Source organism: Eutrigla gurnardus (genome assembly GCF_963514095.1).
Source record: "Eutrigla gurnardus genome assembly, chromosome: 18".
NCBI lineage: Eukaryota > Metazoa > Chordata > Actinopteri > Perciformes > Triglidae > Eutrigla > Eutrigla gurnardus.
In genome coordinates, this window is record NC_139929.1 from 23,168,161 (window position 1) to 23,179,227 (window position 11,067).

The following is an 11,067-nucleotide window of genomic DNA, read 5'->3' on the forward strand; positions in this document are numbered from 1 at the left end:
AAGTATTTTAAGCAGTTATTAAAACTTGTATGTATACAAACTTAAAATTTTACTTCAGTCTTACTCAAAAAACATACTTGTACATAACTCATAAGCTCATGAAAATTGTATTGATTTAAGTTCTGAATACTCAATTTTTACATTAAACACACACACACAACTTCAGGTACAATTTCAGTTTGTTTTTATTTTGCATTAACATTGTTTATCCAAACAAGTATGAACAATTACAGCAACATTTCTTTAAAACCCTGCTGCAAATGTAACTGGACATTAAACAGCTCAGTCACCTCCTGAACGGGTAAGGTGTCTGTATATGAGTGTGTGTCTGTATATCAGTGTGTGTGTGTGTGTGTCCATCTATGACATGACTGAGCATGTTAAAGTGCTTAAAGTAAAACATCTGGCAAGACTTTGTACACAAATTAAAAGGATCTTACAGCTCATCAAACTGCAAAGCAATTTTAAACATAAATAAAACTGAAATAAATAATACCACTGGCCTTTGTGCATAAGTCTTACAACAAAGGACCAAGAGCTCTTTCATAAAATAAAATAAAAAATAAATAAATACATTATTGTAAAGGGCATATCTCACACTATTCCGATTTACAGTTGTTAACTTTTTAAAAAGGCAACCATGAACGAATGACCACTTGGTGGATAAGGGACATGTAAAAAGTGTTTGTCCTGCTTGTGCTCCTTCACTTGCACCAGCTCTACACATTATAAAGGAATTTTCAGTGAATTAATGACAGAAATATACAATTGCTAACAATTAAAACTGTAATCTTTTTTTAAAGTGCAAACATGAACAGGTAGCTTTTGTGGTTAGACAGCCTACCAGGTGTAACTTCCATTCAGATGCTTTGGGCAAAAGCATATTCAACATACTGTCACATTAAGACACTTGGCACCAAAAACTCGCTTCTGTATGTGCATACAGACGTGTGCATGTGCATAGACACAAAGTGTAATGTGGTCCCATCAGCACTTTCTGGATGAAGGTAAAAGTGTGAATGAGTTTCCTGGGGTAGTCCAAATGCAATACATACATCAAACCAAACAACAATGCAAATGCTTTAGCCAACCTGGGGATGTTGCTCATCACAAGCTCATCTTCTACCACAATAGCAATGGATGCAGGACTGAAGTCAACTGGACTTGTAGTGCTCTCGGAGACCACCGTGACAAGGGCAACAGGCGTGTCAGTGATGTCTGGCTCAGGCGAATCGTCCTCCTGGAATATGCAGGTTATACAAGGTTAACTTTCAGGAACTAGACAATTGCATTATATTACTATTTCACAGGTCATGACTCAACAGCTAAGTATTAGGTAGGTATTTCAACTGACTATTCTACTAGTCACCATCCAACAGGTAGGTATACATGTAAGTATGTCAATGTGTCTCATATAGGTCTTTTAAACCATCCAGCGGTCATCGGGTCAAGGAAGGAAGCTGAAGAAAGGACAGGGGGAAGAAGGGAGGAAGGAAGGAAAGAAGTGAGGAGGGATGGAGGGACAGAAGGAAGGAAAGAAGTAAGGAGGGATGGAGGGACAGAAGGAAGGAAGCAAGGAAAGAAAAAGGGAAGGAGGGGAAGAAGAAAGGAAAGAAAAAGGGAAGGAAGAAAAAATGAGGAAGGAAGGAATGAAGGGAGGGGCAGGGAGGGAGGAAAGAAGGAAGGGAGAAGGTAGGAAAGTAGTGTGTGTGTGTGTGTGTGTGTGTGTTATTTCATGAGTGGTAAGGTCAAAAGGTCAACCAAATTATTAGCCCTCTGGGCAAGGTGAGGTCAGGGCTTTGTGGGAAGTTAAACTTAAGGATTACAGGGCTTCTATACCACATACTGTATGTATCCATATGCATCCACACTCACGCCTCCACACAGGGTTTGGAAGGTGGTTGCGTTGTATAGTTAGGCAGCTGAGTCATTTGCCATTTTCCGAAAAAGGCTCAAGACTCAAGACTCGACTAGCATGACCCCCCCCCCCCCCAAAAAAAAAAAAACCTTACCTATAGCACTCTGATCGTAGCACTGTTGCTCTTGAACTACTAGTTTACTCAGATGAGGACCTAACACTTGTTCTACTTTTAGCTCTTACTTTATCGGCAATGATTCGTTGTGGTTTCCTTGTTTCCTTCTTTTGACAAATGTACTTATTGTAAGTCGCTTTGGACAAAAGCGTCTGCTAAATGACCTAAATGTAAATGTAAATGTAAATGAAAATAATGCTATCCATACAAAGCAAGCAATATCACCTCATTGATACTAACAGTTCTGCGAAAGCAGTGCATACTTACATTCCACGTCTTGAAGAACGGTGGGTTCTCCTCACGCAGGTATACCGGGAGGGCACGTAGGGCTGCAGTGCGTCTCATGTTGACATCTTGTTCTTGCTGAAAGGACAAGCAAATTGAACATGATGAACTTTGTTGCTGTCACTGTTGTCCGTATAACTTGATTTGGACCAAGTTCAACTTTAACTCACCTGGAGGTCATAAATATGTAGGATGTCATGCAGCGCCTCTGCTATCTTGCCGGTGTGTTCTGCCTTCTGTCTGTATATGGCCAACAGTTGTGGTGTGTGCCGGTCAAGCTCAGCATAAAACTGGTTCCGTAGATTGACGTTTGTGATGCGGTGGAACTCTGCACAAACCTACAAAACAAAATAAAAAAACACAATAGGACAAATGAATTGTAATGAAACATGTTTAGAGAGGGCAGACTGAGAAAGATATCTTGGCGACGCAGGGCAAAAGTCATCAGTGTGACAGTGTTTCCTCTGAGAAGGGCGGTCTGAAGTCACACAAGGGACATGTAAAAACTGTGTCCTGCTTGTGCTCCTTCACTTGCACCAGCTCTACACGTGTCTTTGTGAAACTGCGATAAATTAATTTTCAGTGCATTAATTACAGATGTACAAATGCAGGAGGTGTAGAGACATGGCAAAAGACTAACTCTTGAATAATGGCTATGTAGTGCTTAAATAACTGTGTCTGGGTGTCTGAGGACACAGCACCCAACTTGCACTTCCACTTCATCATTTGAAGTGCTTACTTTCAAACTAAATTAATTCTCCTACAAGTGAGTTTAAATCATTTGGCTTACCAAAGAAAAAGGTCAGTGCTGGTCAATATTCTCAACTTGATCCTGTGGAAACAGATACAATAAGCAGTAAGAAACCAGTTAAATTATGTAGGCTACTCAACAACAGCTTTACAATTTATTAACCCAGAATCTCAAGTGTTAATATAACTTACCAATCAAGTTGTTCTCAGATGATATAAGTGACTATAGGTCATATACAGTCAATTACATAGATCTTCAAATGCACACACACAGACCGACTTGATTATTACAAATAATAATAAAATGTTAGCCCATTTATGGAGGGGGAGCAGCACAAGCTAAATCACCTAAATGACCTTGATTTGTGTGCATGCTCGCTTCTCTGCATCCACTTCAGCCTATGAGGAAAAATGGAGGTTCAATGTAAGCTTGCAGATTGCATAAGCTAACCAACTTCATGTCCATGCATTACTACGGACGTAACTAGCACTGAAGTGCATAAAAGTTACTGAGTCGGCTAATGGCTTAACTAGCTGCAACTTAACGTTGGTTCGTCTTACAGTTTTTGTCGATTGTTTACACACATTTTCTGAAAGCATGCCTCATACTCTCAGAACTCTACACACAAATCAAAAAAACACACACACAATGGGCAAAACCCCTCAATTCTCCTGCAAAATGAAACTTTACATTCAAAACAATGTTATTTCTTCTCAAAATGGTATTATGGTATATTTTGTGGTACCTCATCCACATCACAGGCAATGCAAGCGATGGCCGAGCAGCGGGGGAAATATCGCCTAGCATGGCAAATCCATGCTAGGCTCCTCCTCGTACTCTCACTCCTCTGGCTCTGCCTCTGTTGCCAATGTTGGCATCCATTGCTCCAAAACAGAAGAGCTCACCTGTTGCACTTTTATGCTAATGCTCTGATTGCAAATTGTAAAACTGTGTTGCAGGTGTTTTCCCATGTGATGAGTCAGTGTGCATAGTAGGGAAATTAACTTTAGAATTTTGAATGGCAGTGTGTTCCTTGTGAAAACAAGAGATTTTCTTCATGAAAATTGTGCCAAATGCAGAGAATTGTGTGTAGTGTTTTGAAAAAAGTGTGTTTTAAAACTGCAATTTGAGTGTAAAGCAGGAATTGTGCTTGCAGTTTAGCAGAGCTAGTTCAGGGTGTTGGTGCATGAGTTACATGTTGTGGTCATTGTGTCTCAAGTACCAGTATTTGTGTGTAAACAATTGAGAAAAACTGTAAGATAGCTACTAGGCCTACGTTAGTTCATTCGGGTGCATGTAAGAAGAAGAAAAATATTTACCGTTAACGGCAGCACAGGCGCCGCAATTCAAATATGAGCGTGAATCACCGTGGCCATTGCTCGGTACCCTAAATGTAAAAACAGCGCAGTCTAACGATCAAACACTTTATTATTTGTGATACCCATGCAACATTATAACAAGCAAAGCAGTTTTGACAAGTTTGTTTGGTTTACTTACAAGTTAATCCATGAACGAAGATGAGACGCGGACTCTCGCACACGGCAGCCATCTTGGACAAAAACATATCCGTCGGTCAGGGTAGCAGATTCACAACATCATGACGTCATGACGTCCGTGTACGTAGCGTTTACTTAAAAGCGATCATTGATGGGGAATACTTTACTCATAAGTGCTGTGCCACAGAAAATTAAAACTAGATTAATCGTTCACATCACTGATTAGTTATAAGTTCTTTCAACTATTAAACAGATTTTAATTATTGTGCCCTCAGTCCTTATAAGTTAGTAGTACTGTTACAGTGTGTGTATACTTCCATGTGGACAGTCTGAGGGTAACAGCATACTCAAACGGTCATTTAGTAGGCAGTATGCAGTACATACATGTTGAGTATGTAGTAGGCAGTACGTTAGTATGGCATTTCGAACACAGCCAAAGAGTTTGAGAAAAAACCCAACTTCTGCAGTGAATGTGGGAAAAGAATATCCAGTATAACGTCATACCCATGTCCTGCATCAAAATACTGTTTACAGTTTTTCTCAATTGTTTACACGCAAATACTGGTACTTGAGACACAATGACCACAACATGTAACTCATGCACCAACACCCTGAACTAACTCTGCTAAACTGCAAGCACAATTCCTGCTTTACACTCAAATTGCAGTTTTAAAACACACTATTTTCAAAACACTACACACAATTCTCTGCATTTGGCACAATTTTCATGAAGAAAATCTCTTGTTTTCACAAGGAACACACTGCCATTCAAAATTCTAAAGTTAATTTCCCTACTATGCACACTGACTCATCACATGGGAAAACACCCGCAACACAGTTTTACAATTTGCAATCAGAGCATTAGCATAAAAGGGTAACAGGTGAGCTCTTCTGTTTTGGAGCAATGGATGCCAACATTGGCAACAGAGGCAGAGCCAGAGGAGTGAGAGTACGAGGAGGAGCCTAGCATGGATTTGCCATGCTAGGCGATATTTCCCCCGCTGCTCGGCCATCGCTTGCATTGCCTGTGATGTGGATGAGGTGCTGTGGCCAGACCGAAACAGAAGAGAGGATGCGGGATAGTTGTTGTTTTTTTGTTTTTTTTGTAACTGTATACAGTCATTTCTTCTGGTTTTGTATGTAGACCACTGTATATGCAACTTTATGTTGGTTTGGATGAACACTGTGTACATTACAGTATTCTTGTGGGAAAAATACAATATATAAAAACAATATTCTAAAATATTTTACAACACATTTATGTATGTACTGTCTGTAGTGAGTGTAACACTGAACAAAAAAAGGCCTAAGTCATTATGGTAAATGGAGAAGAAGTGTTTATCGTGTTTTACATTGAGCACATCAGTGTTCAACTGGTTCTTATAAATGTCTATTCATATGATGGTTTGTGTGTGTCATTTGAAAACAAAATACCATTTTGAGAAGAAATAACATTGTTTTGAATCTAAAGTTTCATTTTGCAGGAGAACTGAGGGGTTTTGCCCATTGTGTGTGTGTTTTTTTGATTTGTGTGTAGAGTTCTGAGAGTATGAGGCATGCTTTCAGAAAATGTGTGTAAACGATCGAGAAAAACTGTAATGTCAATATGATTATCGATATTAATGATTATATTTAATATATTATCATGATATCATCATGAATAAACGGGGCACCACCCTGGGATCAGGGAAAAGATAACCTAAAACTGTATTCAGTCTCAATATAAAGGTTTTATACTCACATGCCAATCATCGTGATCATTGGTATGGAAGCATAAAAACAATCTAACAATTAAAAGGGGCGTGAAATTCGAGCACTAGCCTTCACAACCTGCTGTTATCCAGTGACATATACACAACAAGCACAAGAGACCACTAGTTATAATATAATAAGATTTATTAAAATCAGTAATAATGATCACAATCAATAACACTGCAATTAACAAAGCCTTATTACCTAACTACCTAACACACAAAACTAAGCTAAACAGAAGGAGAGACACACGTGGAGTGTGTGTGTGTGTGCGTGCGTGCGTGCGTGCGTGTGCGTGCGTGCGTGTGTGTGCATGTGTGTAGAGAGAGAGAGGGAGAGAGCGATATGGTCGGGCGCGACCACCAGATAGAGCTATTCCTCACAGCGTTCAGGGGCGGAGCCACTGACGTCAGACAGGATCGCGAGAGGGAGAGAGAGAGAGAGAGAGAGAGCGAGAGGTGGAGCTATGTCCTCAACGTCCGGAGCTGGAAACAGCTGGCGGAGGATATGTGTGTGCGGTGTGTGTGTGTGGGTTAGCGGGACACAAACAAAGAGAGAGAGAATGCGCAAGCGATATTCTGAGGCTCAGAAGGCGTGCCGCTATCACACGGGCGCGCGTGAATGAACTGGCGTTTATTCCGCGAGACCGGTCTTTTAACTGATAGTAGAGGCTTTCTGAGCTCGCGAATATGGCGGAGGTTAGTCGCAAACACTGTTACAGAAATCAACCCAGCGGCGTGGGTACACGATCAGCATTCAAATACAGCAGCACATGAACAAACGGACTCGGCGGTCCGATCAGAACTTAAAACACGTTAGCAAGAATTACAAGCATATCCTACACTATCACTTATGTCTCTGCCCAGACTGATAGCCTCTTACTGGTATCGTTGCGTAAACTGCGAGTCCGTCCTGGCGATGACGGCGTTCCGTAACGCGGCGGTAGTTCGTGGGCCCCGGCGTCAGCGGGGGACGTGATGAGTCGGCTTCGTCCAGACGAGAGCGGAGCGGGTTTCCTCTCGTTGATCAAACTCAAATAAAGAAAACAGTTGGTGTTTCCTCCTTCCACGAGCGGCGATATAATCGCGGCTTGGCGATTTAGTCAGCTTACTTCAGACAGCGTCTGGTAGCTGGAAGGCAGGAACGGCTTGGTTCCTCTTGTTGCAGCGGTGCGCTGCAGGAGGGGTCGCCTCCCATTGCAACGTGGTGTTGGGTCGGTTGTAGGAAGAGACGCCAGAGTAAGAGTAAGAGAGCGTTCTCCAGGCGGCTTCGGTTTATAAAGCTCACGGCTGCTGCCGGGGACCCCCTGGGGTACCTGCAGTTGTCAGCCAATAGGGCACCAGTTGTGTGACGTTGCACTTTGCACCTGGGTGAGAAGTGAAACTAAAATGGCGGTGTAGTTTTTAATCCCCTTCGTCCCTTTGTTCTGACCGCATGTGTAGGCTTTTGTAGGCCGCATCGTGTAGTCCTTACGGTGAGGTCCCAACAACAGGCAATGCAAGCGATGGCCAAACAGCGGGGGAAATATCCATGCTAGGCTCCTCCTCGTACTCTCACTCCTCTGGCTCTGCCTCTGTTGCCAATGTTGGCATCCATTGCTCCAAAACAGAAGAGCTCACCTGTTGCACTTTTTGGAGCATAACATTTTATTAGTTGACCAACTTATTAATGACCATGGCTTTTTACTTTCTTATGAAGAATTTTTGTTAAAATTTCAACTCCCAGTCACACCGAAACAATATGCTGTGGTTTTTGATGCATTACCTCAGGGTGTGCTTCAGCTTCTTAAAGGGACTGAAAGAATTACTGTTACTGCTGTTCCAGGAAATTATACTTGTGATATTTTTGTGGGCGGAGTTGATATTACAAAAAGACCCTGCTCTAACAGATTTTTGAGAAGCTGCTTACAAACCAAGATCCTACCTAGAGGTCAAACTAAATGGTCTGCACAATTCAACATCAAATCTACCCTGCAAAGAAAACCCTTGAAAGATTTAAATTAGACATTGAATATGCATGTGATTTTTGTGGACTTGAAGATGAAACCACTTGTTTTATCATTGTGCCTACAGTAAAACTTTTTGGAATGATGTTCAATACTTTGTGCAAGAGAAAACAGGAAGAATGATTAATTTCCAGGAAAAACATATTTTTATTTATTATGATGACCAAGACAAAGACCTGGGGTCCGTTTCACAAAGCAGGTTTAGTGAAAACCTTGAGTTAGTTAACCCTGAGATGAGGGAAACTCTGGTTTTTCGGTTTTACAAAACCAGTTCAGCATAAATCTGAGTCAGTTACCCGGGTAACCTAACCTGCTCGCTAGCAGGTTTGCTTCAACAAACCGTGAGTTTCTCCCTACATGTCTCCGCCTTTTTCCGGAACCTGAACCAACTCTGAAAAAATGTGCCATCCTTTCATCGTCAACCTAATCGATATGGAAATAAAAGTGATCCTAGCAGCTTTGCGTCGGGAGAGAATTTTGATTAGCCTACCTTTCCTTCCAATCACATTAGATATTATCTAAACAATATTCTCCGACATTTTCAACATTTCATATCGCGGACATAATCCGCAACCAAATTCTTTGCGGAGCTAGCGTTTTTGCGAACGGGAGATTTATGAAATGTTTAGGTACATTTCTGTGTTGAAATACCTGCTTATATTTACTGTTTAATATATGAAATATGATTAAAATCATATGCCTTAGTCAATGTATTTGCGCAATATTCTTATGCTTAATTTTCAACTGACACCACTTTCTTTCTGTGCCTGGGGGGATTACACCCAATGAAAATGATCATTTATTTAATGCGCTACTGGAGTTGAACCCCTGTCGCCTGCACCGTGGGCGGCGTTGCTAACCATTACACCACAGTGTTGCTCTGCAAGGCCAAAAATAAAGACTTATTACCTTTAGATCAGGGGTTCTCAAAGTTTTGGTACCTGAGGGCCAAATTAGGAACCCAACATTGGACTGAGGGCCACAAAAGGAGAAAAAAAAGGAGAAAAAAAACAAAAACAGAAAGAAATCCCATTTGTAATCATTTTAATGACCAGATTGCAGTTCTACAGTTTACACTTATTGGTCTGTATCCAGTAATGTCCAATAAACACATTTTAATTAATAAATGAGGCTAAACCTGGCAAAACTTGAGAAAACCTTGAGAAACATTGTAATGCACACACAATCCCTTGGGTTATCTGCCCTCTGCAGTCAACATAACATCAACATAACAGTCCTGTGTGTCAGAATGTATGTAAAAACCTATTTAGAACAGTCAGTCTCAGTGTGCCTTGCTTCCTGTCTTATCAGCATGGATTTTCAGCTACCAAAGCACCACAGGAAAGCCTGCAGAGACAGACAGACAGACACACACACATACAGGGGAGAGAGAGAGAGAGAGAGAGAGAGAGAGAGAGAGAGAGAGACTTTTAAAATAGAAACTTACCAAACAAGTCATCATCATCATCAATATCTATCATTGTATGTCATCAATAAGCTTAGCTGTCATTTAGTCACACTGAATATCTGTTACTAGTTCAACATACCTTTTTTTATTGGCATGGGATTTGTGGTGCTGTTTTCGGTTGGCCACGATTCCTCTGATGTCCTGCTCCATCTCCGTCGTTGCGATACGAAGGACAGCATGTAGATGACCATCTGTCAGCCTGGATCTCTGCTTGGATTTGTTGATGGCCATGGTGGAGAAGGTCTTCTCACAAATGTATGTGCTTCCGAATAAAGACACCATTCTGATAGCATGCTGGCGAAGTGCAGGGTATGTGGATGAGGAAAGTCCCCTGTAGAACTCGATGAGGTTCTTGTCACGATATGCTGCTCTGGCCTCGGAGCTCTCCTGCAGGTCGATGAGCTCAAACTGCATTTCTGCAGGCTCCTCCTCAGGGAGACATGAAAAAGGATTTTGAAAGAGGTTGAATGACTTCTCGTGGTCTCTGAAGTCAGAGAAGCGATGGTCAAATTCCTCTCTGAGTTTTTTTTATCAGGTTTTGGTTCTTGTCTGAACGCAGGTGACGTGAAACATGGCGCCCATCTGTGTCCGTGTCATCTACCAGTGCCTTGCAGGCGGGAAAATGGGTTAGATCTCCCTGTTTGAGCTGTCCCTGCAGCAGTTCAAGTTTGCGCTGGAAGCTTTGACGTTGTCAAATAGTGTGGAAATTAGCTTCCCATGGCCTTGCAGCTTTACATTGAGATCGCTGAGACAAGTATTCAGGTCAGCAAGGAGCGCTAGGTCACAGAGCCATTTAGTGTCACTTAACTGTGTCACAGATATGACGTCACCAAAACGTCATTAACTGTATATGACGTCACCAAAATCTGCCTCTGATTGCTCCAAAAAAGTCTTAAATTGGCGGTGGTTCAGACCCCTGGACTTCAGGAAATTAACTGTCTTCACAACAATGTCCATTACATGTTTCATTTCAAGCGTTTGAGCAGCGAGGGCTTCTTGGTGTATTATACAGTGATATTTGATTAGTTTCTCACCTCCGTTGTTGACCACCTTCTCAGAGAGCAGCGACACTGCACCTGTCTTTCTCCCGACCATTGCCGGTGCTCCATCTGTTGTGACACCGACCATAGACGGCAGCTTCACATTGTATGCATCCAGACTGCGACACACAGCATCACAAATGTCGACTCCTCTTGTTCTGTCTTTGATACTCTCCAAGCTTAGCAGCTCCTCGCCTATTTCAAAGTTCTCCGTGACTGTTCGGATGAAAATCAGCA

General features: G+C 41.7%; 1 long non-coding RNA gene across 1 annotated transcript; it reads right to left on the bottom strand.

Annotated features, from left to right (window-relative positions):
- Positions 1–259: 259 nt before the first annotated feature.
- On the bottom strand, positions 260–2,657 carry LOC311028786. Its single transcript, XR_014598791.1, has 3 exons — positions 2,489–2,657; positions 2,301–2,396; positions 260–1,240 (listed from the first exon to the last, which is right to left on the bottom strand). It is a non-coding gene; the product is annotated as an uncharacterized lncRNA (long non-coding RNA).
- Between the last annotated feature and the right edge of the window lie 8,410 nt (positions 2,658–11,067).